Source organism: Poeciliopsis prolifica, unplaced genomic scaffold (assembly GCF_027474105.1).
Source record: "Poeciliopsis prolifica strain line A6 unplaced genomic scaffold, Auburn_PproV2 SCAFFOLD020, whole genome shotgun sequence".
Lineage (NCBI taxonomy): Eukaryota > Metazoa > Chordata > Actinopteri > Cyprinodontiformes > Poeciliidae > Poeciliopsis > Poeciliopsis prolifica.
The window spans coordinates 913972-930412 of record NW_026562395.1 but is presented as its reverse complement, the minus strand read 5'-3'; the positions used below and the strand labels follow the sequence as shown (position 1 = coordinate 930412).

The 16441-nt window shown below is 39.4% G+C and overlaps 1 long non-coding RNA gene and 2 pseudogenes across 1 annotated transcript; 1 reads left to right on the top strand and 2 right to left on the bottom strand.

The window, feature by feature from the left end:
- Window positions 1-4609: 4609 nt before the first annotated feature.
- Window positions 4610-5574, bottom strand: LOC129369084 (leukotriene B4 receptor 1-like; annotated as a pseudogene).
- Window positions 5575-6422: 848 nt separating this feature from the next.
- Window positions 6423-7378, bottom strand: LOC129369275 (apelin receptor-like; annotated as a pseudogene).
- Window positions 7379-13247: 5869 nt separating this feature from the next.
- LOC129369086 (uncharacterized) lies at window positions 13248-16208 on the top strand. The gene is made up of 3 exons (XR_008606917.1): window positions 13248-14538; window positions 15507-15803; window positions 15882-16208. It is a non-coding gene; the product is annotated as an uncharacterized LOC129369086 (long non-coding RNA).
- The last annotated feature ends 233 nt before the right edge of the window (window positions 16209-16441 follow it).

Genomic DNA, 16441 nt, shown 5'->3' with positions numbered 1-16441 from the left:
CGACAGAGGTTTGTTTTTTATTTAGGAATGTTTAATCGGGTTTTGCAATGATACTTGGCTGGTTGTCTATTGTCAGTAGATGTGATTTTGATTTAGTATGTTGATAATCTCCTGCTAGCTGCTGCTGCACATTTGGCTATACCTAAGAATAATTTGTCATTTAATTAGGATTTTTCTATAACAGAACTGATGTTCTTTGCAGTTCTGTTTCAGAAAAAGGGGGAGAGCAGATAATTCTCCAGTAAAACATGAGATTGAAATGAGAGAGCTGGAGGAAGCATTGCTTTTGTGGTGATTCATGCGAGGACTGTTGATGCTCAGCTATAAGAGTTTGTAAATGGTAAGTATTGCGATTGAATAGGTGGAACAGAACCACTTGGTAAAATCATTCAACATCAACAGAGTTTTCGCCAGAAGAACTATATATGTGGAAGGCAAGAAGAGCCATTTGTGAAGGATGAGCCATCATGAGCTGACATCTAATTAAAGAGTATGTGCCATCCAGCCCACACATATACACAAATATGCACAATCAATAACTTATTTTTGCAGCATAAACGGAGACGGTTCATTGTGGGTGCACATGTGTTTCTCGTTTAGGTTGACATGCTTTCAAATCTATTTTCAGTCAGACATTTTCCCAGGATTTCTTTTGGAGTGTATTTTAATTACAAATTTATTCATTATATTCTTGTATTATACTTTAATAGTTTATTTGAGTTAGAAGTAAGTGCTTAATTGCTTAATTTTTTGATACACTGCACAGATAGAAAATAAATATTTTTCCAGGTAACACATGGAACGACACAGGTAGGTTTTCACAGGTAGGTATTGAGGTGTTTTGAAGCCATTTTCTCAGGATGTTCTTCATCTACAAGGAGGACAGTAAACTGTCATCAAGGGTTTGATTACTTATTAGATTCCAGTGATGGCTTTCAGGGACTAATGAGGTAGGTTGATGCTACATTTCAGGTATCAGGATCTCCAGGCAGTGGAACAAAATGCTGGGTTTGAATCACTTTTTTGGTACAATATATTATCCATAATTTACAGGCAAATGTGGAGATTGAATGAAACAATAAACAAAAATTGGCTAAAATCTGTGCACAGACAAAATTTAATGGGGTAGTTGCATTGCCTGTTATGTTGCCTGTTGCTTTGTTGTCTGTTAGGATGTCCATTAATAAATTTACAGGGCTTTCTCTCCGTATGAGCATGAGATCAGAAGAAGATTTCCAGGACCAGCCGTCAGAACTCCCGGATGGACAGGTGACCCTCTACATTTATCTCATAAAAGATTTTTTTGATGAGTTACAGTTAATAGCAGCGGAGTTTGTGAAGTACCAGGGGTCACAGGAGAGGTCGGAGAAGAGACCTGCATCAGGGCACAACTCAGTGAGGCTGAAGGTCATCAAAACAGAAGTGGTCTGAATCCTGCTTCACTGGGCTCTACCAAGTCATGGAGAGGACGTCTGAGCCGCTCCGACTGACGGTATGGATGAGAGACCTGGTTCTGACGGGGCCAGCAGAGGATCTTCAGTTCACATCAGATGTGGAAGAGCGTTCTCATCCCCAGTCTGACCCAGAGGAGGAGCCGCAGTCTGGGCCAGAAGTATAGCAGATTTGTTCTTGCTATAGGGTCTGGTTCATGGAGTGCAACGTTTTGAGGCCTAAAAAGGCATAATAATCCTTTTTGGGTTTTCTCTGATTGAATGAGAGGGTGCAATTCCTCAATTACACTCACTGTGTTGGCATAATAATCCAATATTCAGTGAGCATCGCATATTCAGGATGGATGCCTGAAAAACTGTCGGGTTCAAGAGGAAAGGAGTAGCCGATTATTGCGAACTGTTGCGAACATTTCGTCCTATTTTTTTCTCAAGTCTTTTTAATTTTTCTTCACTAAAGATTTTATATCTTTCAGGAACAATCGATCGACACGAAGCAACATAATGAAGTAAAGACATTGTTTAATATAAGTTTGTGACTGTATGTATCTGTTATTTTTCTCTTCACAGCATTGTTGTGTTTGTACTGTTGTTATTCTATGATGTTATTTTACTGTATGGTTATTTGTTGTGTATGGTTGGATGTTTTTTACTGCTTTAGGTGACAGGAAGTTTTTATGTTTTTGTGATTTTGTATTTATGTTATGTGATGTATGCTTTTCTTCTTTTTGATGTGACTGGGGGTATCAAATCTTATTCTTTTTGGAAGGTGGAGAGACGGAGCTGTTTGGGTTATGTCTGTCGGGGGAATGTTAATCTTTCTGTTAAATCCTTATGTGTTTGCTCCCAGGTAAGTATGGTCAAATACTTTAGGTGATCTCTTTTTTTAAAGAGATCAAAAGGGGGAATGTTGAAATAATATTTTAAATTAGCACAACACTGCACAGGATAGTTTTGATACATATGAAATATACCATAGAAAGTTAAAGTACACTCTACGTTCACATAAATTTAGATAAAGATCCAAACTAAAACAACTGCTGAATCTCTGAACTTATATAAATTCTTAGGGAGGATTCTACAGAAAAGACAGGCCTAGAATCTCTTTAGACAGAGAGTCTGTCTGCCAGGCAATTAACAAATTCCTTAGCATGGTTCAAAAGTTCACTAGGATCTTAAAACTTTTTATAAATAATTTTATCTATATTAGAAAATATATTTCTTGAAGCATGTTTTGAATTAGTTACTTCTTAGATCCAAACTTATAGTCATTATTTAGCATTACATTTTGTGCAAGCTTGGTTTAAAAAAACCCCAACTGGTTTCTTGTTGAAGCAGTTTGACGCAGAGATAATGTTCCAGACCCACCCTATAAATCTGATCGCCTAAGAAGGAGACAGGTACGAGAAGAGCTGGGTGTTTCATTGGGTCTCAGAGGTAATAAAATTAACATTTAAGACAGCCCACACAAAGGAAAAAACACACCTCCTAATGCATATATTTAAATGAAGGGAATACACATTATTATAAAATGGTTTTTTTTAGAGCAGAAGTCCGAATCTCTTTGTGCTGAGTGAGAGTTTCCCAGAAGATGCATCTTTTGTCTGTTTTTGTTTCTGTCCTTTTTACTCAGTTAATTGTTTCTGTTTTGTCATGTCTTGGACTTTTGATAATCTAGGTGAGATGCTTATTGTAACATTCTTCTTGCATTGATTTTCTCTGGATAAAACTCTGGGTATCTGAAGTCTGACGTCTTATGATTGGTCTTTCTCCCTGCACATGTACACAGACGCAGAGGAACCTAGGACAGGAGGAATAAGTTAACGAGCTAAATCAAGTTATTCCTCTTTTTAATTCTTAACAATAGGTATTATGGAAGTATAGATGTGTGGTTTAATACAGTCAGTGAGATGAAGACATGGCGTGAGTTATAAAAGGCTTCAGCTGATCGGTTCAAATATCAAAACACACTGGTTTAAAATGAAAAGAAATTATTCTACCAAGAAAGGCTGTATGTAAACATCTGCAATCTTTAACTTCAACTAGTCCTATAGTGAAACAGTTCTACACTGAATAACTGAAATTAATGTTAATTTAACATTTTAAGTGGCAGATTTGGGTAGATGCACAAAGCTAATAAGTTTTCCTGTCAACCCTAATTTCTATCAATATTTTAAATAAAGCTTTGGAGTCCAGACTTCATCTCATCCATCACAATTTAGACAAAGCAAACCAAACATTATTTAAGATTTGTGATACAGTTATTCCACTTCTGAAAAATAAAACTGAAATTTAACATGCTTTCTAAGCATAAGATCCAAAATAATGGACTGGTTTCATCAGGGCTGGAATATTCAACCAGGATTATTGATTACTTCATGTACTGTTTGTAATTTGTGAAAACTGTATTCAGTGAAAACCTTGTATCTTGGATTATCGAAGCTCAGAAGCTGAATGTTGTTACAGCCTGAACAATAGTAGACAGATTACAATCACCTGATCATCGTACTATGGTTTTTAAAGCGATTTTTTTTTCCTGTTTAGATAAAAAGGAGAAAAAAAATTTAAATACAATTTAAAATATATGTTGTGCATTTGTAATTTTTAATATGCTCACAGCCAAAAGCGCCAAACATGGTTGCTCTTCTGTTTTTTAGGCAAGCATCACACCGGTGTGGAAAACTGATTTTACTTTACAAATAGAAATACAAAAGATTTGCTGCAGAAAAGGCTGTGTTTAGTTTAGATGCCAGAATGGACAACAACAGTTTTGAAGAATGTAAAGGTTCTGATGTAGAAATTAACTCAGAAATTTACCTACTTTGGTAAATATTAGTCTACAGAAGGCCATGATTTTCATATTTGCACAAGGTTAATTATACTTTACAATATATATCTAGTCCAACTCTGTAAAAAACAAAAACAAAATTGGAAACCCAAATTCAAAATTGGTATAATATAAACACAAGAAAGCTTAACAAAACAACAATTCCAGCACAATCCTCTCAGTGAAGATATTACAATGACAAGATGGAACAGGTATAAAGTCGTCTCCAGCTGTAATGTTGCCTAAAATTTAGATTTCAAATTTAAAACCCATTTTTTTACAGTTTTTAATAGCAGAGGACAAAAGTCTTCATTCAAAGCTTTGCTCTGTTCTGTGGACAAAAATGACATTTTCAGTTGATAATCATAGTTTCTGCAACTGTACTTATTTCCAGTGTTGGTGAAGGATATGCCGATTCTTCTTGGCTTATGCAAACTCTGCACAGTTTATGGAAGTTAAAGGCATACAGCAGTGGGTTAATGCAATTATTTAGAAAAGCAATTGCTTTGACAATGTCCCATATGTTCACACAAGACATCAACAAACTGTCATTTTTGAAGCAGATAGCTCCCAGGGCCAATACATTTATGGTATGAAGGGGAGACCACAGAACAAAATTGCTTACAATGATGCTGGTCAACAGCCTGGTCGTCTGTGGATTGTTGAAGAAGGTTGCCTGTCTAATCCTCCTGTGGAGGCGAATGTAGGAATAGGCCACGACAAAAAAGGAAACAAAGCCAGATGTGGTCTCTGACAGCAGCACTGCCAATCCTCAGCCCGAGATGAAAACTGAGGGTAGCAGTACGTCCACTGCTCTTTAGTTTCCACCTGCTCCGTCACCAAAGCAGGGATAGACAGGATCAGAGCGCCAAACCAGAGTGGAACCAGCAGGTGGCTTTTTTGTACCTGAGCGCAGCTCCGTTGGTTCACCACCACAACGTACCGCTGGACACCCAACGCTGTCACAGTCAGCAAGCTGCCATAAAGGCTGCAGTACACAAGAAATCCTAAAAGCTTACAGGTTTCAAGGCCGAATATCCAGGCGTTGAGCAGAGCGTAAATCCACAGTGGGAGAGTGAGCAGAGAGAGCAGGTCAAAAATGGCCAAGTTGAGCATCAAACTCTGGCTCAGGTGGGACATGTTCTGCCATTTGGGCTTTAAAAGAATCACTGCGATGTTTCCAGGAACTCCTAGGAGAAAGCAGAAGGACAGCAGAACCGCCGGGATCAGTCCGTTAGGCACCCAGGTGCGAGGAGGTAGAGAGAAATCAAAGGTGTTCATGTAGGAGTTATTACTCATGATGCTGTTAACAGTGCTAAATGTGCTGTTACGGAAGTAAACTGGTCAGATTAAGAGGAATTGAAAGAAAAGAACCACTAAAAAGGGCTGGATTTTGTTGGTTAGGTTTCTATATTCAGTCAAAAAAAAAGCTTGGTTAGATTGCACTTGTCTATCACATAAGTACAATCTAACCAAGCTTTTTTTTTAATCAAGCCAGAAACTTGATCAACCAACTCTAGTCATTTGTTACTGTTGTTCTAAGCAATTGAATCATCACTGCTTTCTATCAGTGCTTGCTATTTTTGTGACGAGGATGTCCAGGCAACACGGTTTGTGGTAGACATAGGCAAAAACATACATATCACTTCTGCAACATAACTGCCGATGTGCTTCTTTGTTGGCATTTTAGTTCACAAAATCCTAAATGTCACAGATCGCCAAAGTAGAATTTAGCTGCAACAGATTAACATAAAAAAATGCATTGTCTTCTTTCAACCAGCCTGATTCCACTAAACATTTTAGTCTTTTTATCTTGGTCCAGATTTAGGTCCACCAACACAGGAAGGAAGTTAAACACAAAATTATCTTAGTTATAAACAACACTAATTGAAGCTTTGAGAGAGATTTTGTTCTGTGTAAAAAATAGAAATAAAAATAGATAAGACAAATCTCTTAGACCAAGTAACATTTTCATAAAGATCTTTTGTGCTATGATTTAATTTCACAAGTGATTAACAAAAGTGCTCTATAACCTGCTCTGAAAAAAGTAATCTGACATTGCACGTAAAAGATAACACAAAAGCGCTTTTGCCTCTGAAAGTAACATTTCTGTTTTGCTTAAAAGGTGTCAAAACATATTGATGTTATCAAGTTTCAGTGATTGTACTGATCTCAGTCTGGGAATTTCTGAACCTTTGCTGCAACTCTTCTGTTTTTCTGCAAACTCTGCACATTTTACGAGAAGTGAATGCGTACAGGAGTGGATTTAGACAGCTGTTTAAGAACGTCACTGCTCCAAAAACGTTCCAGGTTTCATGGCAAAAGTTGAGCAAATTGTCATTTTTCAAACATATTGCTACCACTCCCAGCACATTTATTGTATGATATGGAGCCCACAGAACAAAAAACTGACGATGATACTGGTGAGTAGTCGGGTTGTCTGTGGGTTGTTGAAAAAGGCTGACTGGTTAACTCTTTTTTGAAGACAGACATATGAAAATGCCACGAGAATAAAACAAATGAATACAAACACGGTCTCCGTTAGCAGAACAGCCACCCACTGGGCATCAGAAGAATACTCTCCTATGCATCTAATCCATTGCTGATTGGTTTGCAGATTCCGAACCACCAAACCAGGGATGGCCAAGATACTGGCAACAAACCAGAGCATGAACAGCAGTGCTCTCCTTTTTACCTGATGGCACCTTCTTTGGCGCACCACAACAAGGTAGCGCTGGATGCTTAGTCCAGACACAGTCAGCAAGCTGGCATAAATGCTGCAGTACACGACATATCCTAACAGTTTGCATGGCACCAGATCAAATTTCCAGCCAAACAGAAATGCGTAAATCCAAAGTGGAAGGGTCAGCAGACTGAGCAGGTCAGAAATGGCAAGATTCAGCATTAAACTCTGACTCAGATTGGACATATTCTGCCAGTTGGGCTTGAGTATTAACACCGCGACGTTTCCAGAAACTCCCAGGAGAAAACAGATGGACAACACCGCGGCAGTGACGAGATCATTGGTGCTCCAGGGGTGCTGCGACAAATGTCCTGCAGTAGAGAAGTTGCCGTTGACCACAGTGGAAGTGAGTTGCTCCATGCCGGACCTTGTTAGCAAAGTTGTTCTCTGAACAAGTGATGGGGGCCAGTCAAAGTAGAACTTGGAAGCAAAAACGGGAAATGTGTGATTATGTAGAAATTGTATTTCTCTAAAAAGCAGGTGAGGTGCTTTGTTCCCACCCAATTGTGTAAGCAGTTGACTGAAAAACATTCTGCAGTGTTTTGGAACAGATTGTTCTTTGAGTTGGTAGATTGAATGTCAAACATCTTTTTTGACCTTTTTCAATCTTTTGAAAAGTTCTGAAATTGATGAACTTTTTCACTTTTACTGAAGGAATCATATCTGCGCAATCCTGTTCTACCTCTGTAACTCCAAAGTGACACACTGGCACGGCTTTCTTTTGACGGGCTCTTTTATTAAATGCTGTGAAAACTACAGAAATAAAAAAACAGCTTTAGACATAGACACACTTACAAAAAACAGGTGACACCTGTTCTGACAAATTACCTCATGGCCGCCTGCCACTTCGGAGGGTTTTCACAATGAATTATCTTAACTCAATCGTTCACACTAAATTAAAATAGCAAACAATTAAAACACTATAATCAATACATTAACAAATTACAAACATAATTGAAAAATACCTGATAACCACGAGGCTGCTACCTGTAGCTTTTTTCAGGCTTCTGCTCCTCTTTTCCTTTTTTTTCCTTTAAGTCTTGCAGTCTCACATACATAAAATCTCGCGACAACTCCCGACAAACAGTTCGACACGATATAAAATACAATTATTCTACACAACTGTCGAACTTGAACCAAACTTAAAATACATCATAGTAATTATCAGAAACAAAGTTTTCTCAAAACATAAGTTATTTCACTGACACTTACACTCCCACTTAAACATAAGTTATTTCACTGACACTTACACTCTCAATTAGTCATTGAGAACCAATGACTAATTGGTTCTCAATGTGATTTTCCAAAGAGTGTCAAAAATAGAAACTGTTTTACTCTGTATTAGTCTCGAGTAAAGTCACTACCTTGTGAATAGGTTTTTCTAAATATATCAACCTTGTCAATGGTTTTCCTTTGTCAAATGTCGTTTCACTTGTCTTTAGTTTCACCTTTCGAACCTTGCCGTCTGGGCTTTCTAGAGTCTTTACAACTAGAGCTAGTTTCCATTTAAATCTTGGAGCATTATCATCTTGTAGGATCACAATGTCATTAATGTGCAGATTCCGTGAAACTTTCTGCCATTTCTGTCGCTGTTGGAGATTTAGCAGATATTCTCGTTTCCATCTTTGCCAAAACTCGTTTGCTAGAAATTTTACTCTTCTCCATCTTTTGTTCAAGTACAAATCCTCTCTGCAAAACTGTCCTGGAGGAGGTAGAACAACTGAAGACTTCATCGTTAATATGTGATTGGGAGTTAATGGCTCTGGACCCAAGGGATCATTAAGATACTCCACACTCCTACTGTTAATGATGGCCATTGTCTCGTAAAGGAGTGTTCTTAGACTAGTCCTATCAAGTCTGTTTGAGAATTTATCTAACATTGCTGTTAGTATGCTTCGTACTGTCCGAATTGCCGTTCTCAGATGCCTCCCATGTGGCTAGCTGATGGAACGTTCATCACAAACTCGCAACCAATAGCTCTTTGTGGTTCTTGGTCCACATCTTTCATTAGCTCCAGGAACTCTCTTCTGGCTTCCATAAAATTTGTCCTTTGGTCGCATCTTAATTGTCGGACAGGACCTCTTATGGCAATCAGGACCTGAAGAGGGTTCATGAAAGCACCAGTTGATAAGTCATCAAGTGTTTCAATATGCACAGCTCGTGAACATAAGCATGTGAACAATAATCCATATCTTTTTACTTCCTTTCTTCCTTCCTTTATCATGAATGGACCAAAACAGTTGACACCACAATAAGTAAAAGGAGGTGCTGTTTTTGTTCTTACTTCTGGTAACTCTGACATCTGTTGGACATTTGTGGCCCTTCTATATCTTCTACATTTAACACAATGGTAAATGTAAGAAGAGACCATACTTCCACATCCTAGAATCCATATGCCATTTGCACGCAATTAATTTATTGTCATGCCTCTTCCTTGGTGATGTACACGTTCATGGTAGTGTTTAACGAGGAGGGCTGACACATGAGAATCCTTTGGAAGAATTGCGGGATGTTTGACATGATGATGCAAGGCTGATTGGGTTAATCTTCCTCCCACCCTGAGAACATCGGACTTGTCCAAGAAAGCATTTAGCTTCTTTAGTCTGTTATGCTTGTGCAGAGAATTTTCCTTCTGAGATCTGATTTTCTGTATTTCCTCAGTAAAGGCTTCTCTTTGCACTAGCTTGATAATGAACACTTCTGTGTCTCTTCTTTCTTCAAGATTTGTTGTTTTGTTTGTTCTTTCTTGAACACCTTTTATGCATCGTTTGAGTCTGGCAATAGCTTTTACTGCTCTCGACCAATCAGAGAACCTTTTTAGACGCTCTAAAACTGGGTTCCCTTCTTTTGACTGCACGGTGTGTGCGTGACCTGTGCGGAGTTCAGGATCTGTCTCTTCAACTTCTCCTGGCATTTCCTTTTTGATTGGAAGATCCAATAAAGACAATCTGTGCTCAGCACTCTGCTTATTATGCTTAAGGCGGTTTTAGACGTCGGAATATGTGATCTGTTGACGGGAATAAACTCTCCTGTATAGACTGGTGGCAATGTAATTCTCTTTTCATCCTTATATCCTCTCACTTGAAGGTTTACCAGCTTGTCACATGGTATAACTGTTGACTTGGCAGACATAGTTGATAGGCTCAGATTGACTTTACTTTTGTTTGTCAAGATCTTGGGCCACTTCATCCAAGATGAAGGATGTCTCACTCTGTGAATCAAGAAGTGCATAAACTAAAACTTCTCTGTCTGGGTTGTTCTTTGCCGAAACCCATACATGATGTCAACGTGCTTGAAGTTACTTGAGCTACTCTGTTAGAGATTGCAACTGATGGTTTGTCTCCTTCTGTAGTGTCAGCTTCATCCTTGTCTTGAGACCTTTCACTCACTGCAGGTATTACCCTTTTACGCTCAATGAATGTCTCATCATGCAGACATGTTGGATGCTTCTTTTGGCATTTTTCACATGTGCTTCTTTTGTCACACTTCTTAGAATTATGTCCTCTTTTTAAACATCCAAAACACAACCTTTCTGCTTGTGCAAACTTGATACGGTCTTGAAGTGTGGTTTCTGTGAATTTGAAACATTTATCAAGTGTGTGTCCATTTCTTTTGCAGAAAAGACAAGTTACAGTATTTGTGTGATTTGAGTTTGTTGTTAGCGTTTTTGCTTGAACGACTTGGTTGCGTAATTGTTTGGGTTTATTCATTTCCAAACCTTTCAAAGCTTGCATTGAGGCTATGGGATCACATGCCAAGTCTGCTTCAGTAGAAACAAAATCAGCAAACACATGAAAAGATGGATATTCTCCATCACTAGCCCTTCTTATTTTTATGGCTGTCCGGTTCCATCTTGTGGTCAACCAATCTGGAAGTTTCAGCAAAAGTTTCTGGATTTTCATACAGTCATTGAGAACCTCCAATGACCTTATGTGCAACATTGAAGCTTCACAATTCTGCAGGAAGTCAGCAAATTCTCTCAACTCACTCCTGTCCTTGGAATTTATTTTAGGCCAACTGTGAAGCTTGTCTCTGAAGCATTTTCCGATGGTGAATAGATCTCCAAAACGTTTTTCCAGCACTTTTCAAGCTGAGTCATATGCTTCATCTGTCCCCACCAAGAGAAAACCTTCAACTGCTCTCTTTGCGGGTCCACCGAGATACTTTCTGAGATAATAGAGTCTCTCATTCTTTGGGATGTTTTTCCTTTCTATCAAGGTTTCAAATGACAACTGCCCATCTTTGAACTTTAATGGGTCACCAGTGAACAATGTAGGCTCTGGTGTTGGAAGACGATTAGCACTTATTGCTTCTGCTAGTATGCCAACTAGCTCATAATTTGACTGTTGTTGAGCTGCAACAGAGGAAACCTGTGTAGCTTGAGGGATAAATGGTGGACTTGATGCTTTAAGTGTTTGCCTTATGGTGGCTTTAGGTCGTTCGCCAGGACTTAATTGAGTTTGGTTTAATACTGTAGGAATGTGTGGCACAGAACCAACGATTGTAGCGTTATGGACTTGGGATACATTTAAAGCTGGAGAAGAACTGTGTGCCATGACAGGGATCGCTTGGATTTCACTTTCTGCTTTAATGCTTTGCGATGAACTCTGACTTGCATAAACACTTTCAGCTTCATCATAAACCTTTAGTCGTGCTTTTGCAGCATTAAATCTTTTAACTTCTTCCAAGCGTTTAATCTTTCTTCGCTGCTCTTCCATTGCTTGCTGCCTTTCAAAATTCTCACGTTCCAGTTTTTGTAACTCAATTGTTTCCTTTTCTTGTTCTTCCATAACTGCTAATATTTCTTGAGATGCAGCTGCCTCAGCCTCTGCTTCCAGTCTCTTGGTTGTTTGTGAACTACCTAAGCTACTTTTAGACCTTCTGGATTTTGACCTTGATGTCGTACTTTCAGATCCTAAGCATGACCCAAAATCTGGCCATGGTTCTTTGTCGCCTTCTGCAAAGTCTCCTTGCAGTTGTTTCTCAGCTCTTCTGATAATGAATGCAGAAAGTGATGTACATGCATCTACTTTGCGCCTTGCGTCTGCATCAGGAGTTTGTATTTGTCGTATTTCCTCATAAATGGTTTGCATATCTGTGCAGGTAACCTTTACATTGTTAATGAGTTCCTTTAATTCACTGTCTGAAGCTTCTCTTCTTAGTATTACTTTGCTCAGTCTTGCTTCATATCTCCATTTTTCAAAACTGACTGCATATCTGTGTTGAAGCATTTTAAGTTTCTCCTCTTGAAACTCTTTACCCTTTTCGGTTAACGTTCTAACTCTTTCACTTCTTCGAACAGTCTGTGGTTCTGAGATTTGCTCAGTATCATTTTCCCCCACTTTAGTACTTGATACAGCATAGAGCTCTGTATGATCTTTATCAGTCATCTTGTAAGTCTGGTTGAAAGTCAATCAAAGCTCAACGTAAATTACAAAACACTCTAATTTCTAGCTTATGTGACTTAAATATTACTTTTTAACTGTATCTTTAAACTGTAATTAGCTTCACTCTTATACAGATGTATTTCACATTAAACAACTTTGTTAACTTAGCACTTAGTTTGACCTCAAGATAAATACACAACTCTTTCCTTAACGACACATAACTTTGAAGTACAGTAGAAAATAAGTAACCTTTTGACAAATGTGTTATAGAAACTATTATAGCTTTAAACATCACTTAAAGCACTCTTCTTCGACTTTTAACACTGTCCTTTCTTAATTTCTACCTTACTGCAGTCATACAAGGTTGTTACTGCTGTGTTTGACGTCTTGTGAACGGCGAGCTTGAGAAATGGTGCCCTCTTGTGTTGCACCATGGTATCGTCACTCACTGCAGCTGCCGTCGTCTTAACGAGCTTCTTACCGGCGCTGGCTGGGCGAGTTTTCACTGTAACTCCAAAGTGACACACTGGCACGGCTTTCTTTTGACGGGCTCTTTCATTAAACGCCGTGAAAACTACAGAAATAAAAAAACAGCTTTAGACATAGACACACTTACAAAAAACAGGTGACACGTGTTTTGACAAATTACCTCATGGCCGCCTGCCACTTCGGAGGGCTTTCACTTAACTCAATCGTCCACACTAAATTAAATAGCAAACAATTAAAACACTATAATCGATACATTAACAAATTACAAACATAATTGAAAAATACCTGATAACCACGAGGCTGCTACCTGTAGCTTTTTTCAGGCTTCTGCTCCTCTTTTCCTTTTTTTTCCTTTAAGTCTGGCAGTCTCACATACATAAAATCTCGCGACAACTCCCGACAAACAGTTTGACACGATATAAAATACAATTATTCTACACAACTCTCGAACTTGAACCAAACTTAAAATACATCATACTAATTATCAGAAACAAAGTTTTCTCAAAACATAAGATATTTCACTGACACTTACAACCTCTCTCAACATGAATGCGCTCTGAAAGGAATGCATTCAATGTATTAGCACCGGGCACATCAACAAAATATCTGCCATTTTTCTATGTGGTGGATGCTATTAAACTCTCTGGTTGTGCTGTTAGAGTGGTGTTAGTGTTGTTGTAAGTATAGTTTTAGCACCCCCAACAGGAGATTTTGTAAATAGCAAGTGACGTCACAGGAAGTAAAAATCGGTGGATGTTTACATGGTGCTTGATGTCTGATTGTTATCCACGTCCATCTGCCTCCATCCTTCGTCTTTCGTATCATCGTCTATGTATACTGTTTATCTACTCATGTTTAGTTTTTTCATGATATTTTACTGTAACACAATGGTGCATGTTGTAATCGTATTTTTTGTTGTATTTATTTCAGTTCCACACTTTCTGCATTATTAAACCTGTGGACAAAGAGAATTGTCTTCAGTGTGTTAATGGAAGAAAGGTGTTGAACCTTGCTGCCGGTCCTTTACTTCGTGGTGAAGTGGGAAAGACAGTACACTGGTAAACACATTTTTAAAAGAGAAACTCAATACTTCCCCCAAAATCTGAGCTGAGAAACAAGCAGGGTAGAATATTTGTTTTTGTCCTATTCTACAGATGTTTTCACTTTTGTAACTTGTTTGTAACCAGTAGAAAGAAAACGAAGCACAAATCTTCTGGCTGTAGCGTACATGAGTGCTGACAAACCAATGTATTTTGCATATTCCTGTTTTTGCTAAATCTTTGTTCAAATCTTGGTTTTGACAATTTTCCGCTCCCTTATGGTTTGTGTGACATTTATAAGCCACGTGTGAGCGGAAGCCTCTGGTGTTTGCATTATGTGGTAAGCAAAGCATTGCTCACCAAATAAAGATGAACTCCACCAGAAATAAAAACGACAGTTTCAGGAGAAAGACATTCACATTTAACATGTTACCTGTTTCTTAGAAGCACAAACTGAAGAATATTCTTCTGTCAGCAGATACGGCCTCTAAAGTGGGAAATGTCTGCCGTCAGTTAAATAATGAAGATTTGTTTTCAGTTCCCTCCAGTCAGTGCTTGGTAGACCTGCCTTTTAGTGCAGTAACACCAACCTTTGTTAGGTTAGGTCAGTGCTTCTCAAATAGTGGGCGGGCCCCCTTTGGGGGGCGCGGTGCGATACCTGGGGGGGCGTGTGATCCTGGGGAAACAGGCTTTTTTTTTGGCCGTACTAGTAGAAAGTGTAATTGCGCACAGTAGGCGGCAGTGGGCGCTCTCATTGTTACTTCTGTCACGTTTGCGACAGTGCAACATTTTACGACTTACAAGACAACAGGTTTGCCTTGGTTGGCAGTGTTAAGTCAACAAAAGCTCCGACTGCGTTCTGTCTATGGCGTCCGTTATTCAAACAACCCCCAACATGAAAAAGTTTTTAACAGGGATGAAAAGAAAAGGAGAGAGACAAAGATAATGAGACAACAGAAAGTCAACCGAAAGCTAAGAAGAGGAAATACGACGAATCTTATTTAGCGCTTGGCTTCACTGTGACTACAGTTGGAGAAGAGGAAAGACCGGTGTGTTTGCTGTGTCCAAAAATGCTTGCAGCGGACAGCATGAAGCCAAATAAATTAGCGCGTCACTTAAATACGTTACATCCCAATCACGCCGATAAGCCGCTAGTTTTTTCAGCGAAAACGTGCTGAATATTGCCAACAGTCATCCCGCTTTGTGAAGGCTACTTCAGTAAACCATCGAGCGCTGCTAGCATCATATAAGGTGGCGTACCAAATTGCGCAGTGCAAAAAGCCCCACACCATAGCAGAGGAGCTGATACTGCCTGCAGCAGTAGACATGGATTTATTTATTTTTAATTTCAGGCATTGATGCACTTAAAATCTTTTCTGTTGCAGACTTAAAACACGATTTAATAAAAGTTATTCTTTGTAAGTTTGACCATATGTCTTTCTTTTTTTCTTTAATGTTAATGAAAAAATGTTATGCAGAGATGGATAGTCACGGTGGGGAGTGGGGGGCGCGAATAGTTTTCTTCTTGCTAGGGGGGGCGTAACGGAAAATAATTGAGAAGCACTGGGTTAGGTTAGGTTGTCTCTACCCCCACTGTAAATCCAGAGATTGACATTTATCCATGCTTGTGCACAGATTGTGTGGAGAGTGTCAGGGTCTGTGTTCTTCTTTTGTTTCTTTTTGTTGTCTCCCTGGAGCACCTGCTGCTTCCCATGGCACCCACCAGGTGTCGCTAGGATGCAGAGCCCCTGGAGTTGTGCCATGCCAACCCCGTCGACACACCTGCAGCTTGTTTGGAGGGCTCGGCCTGGGTGCTTATAGGACAGTGGCGGAACGACTCCTCTCCGCCTGAGTGTTTTGTTTACCTAGGTAACAATCGTTGCATGATAGGCCCTCCGAGATCTCCGAGATCTACTCCGATCTAACTCCTGTTTTCTCTCACGTTAGGTAAACCCGCCGTCTCCTTGTTGATTTCCCGAGTGGGCCGTCTGCCCCGGAATTCCTAGCCTCCGTTGCTACTCGATCGCTTTGGACGCCTCCCCAAGAGACCAGGATTTCCTGTCCGCCCTCCAACCAGCTCAGTTCTCCAGTGCTCTGCCAGCAGTCATACTCACCTCCAAGTAAGATCCAATCTGTTAAATCCGGAGAGACTCTCTCCTACCCGCTCACTAACCTGTACCATCTCATTGACAGTCGGACGAACCGGTTACCCGCTCCAGAACCCATCTCCTTTCCCTTTTTCCTCTGTCTCAATAAATCATTTTTGTGCTTTAACCGCCTACCTGATTGTGTTCTTGCATGTGGGTTAGAAACCTTAGAGCAAACATGACAGAGAAGTTGTAACCAATGATGACAAGGAAGTCTTTGTTTTTCTTTTTTTTGCCAATTACTTCTCTAAAAACACATTTTAACTCAGAAAGTAGTCAAATGAAAATGCTGCCCATGCTTAGTCAGGTTGACATTCATGTTATTTAAAAAAATTGGCCTTTTGTTGTGGCTCTTGAAAC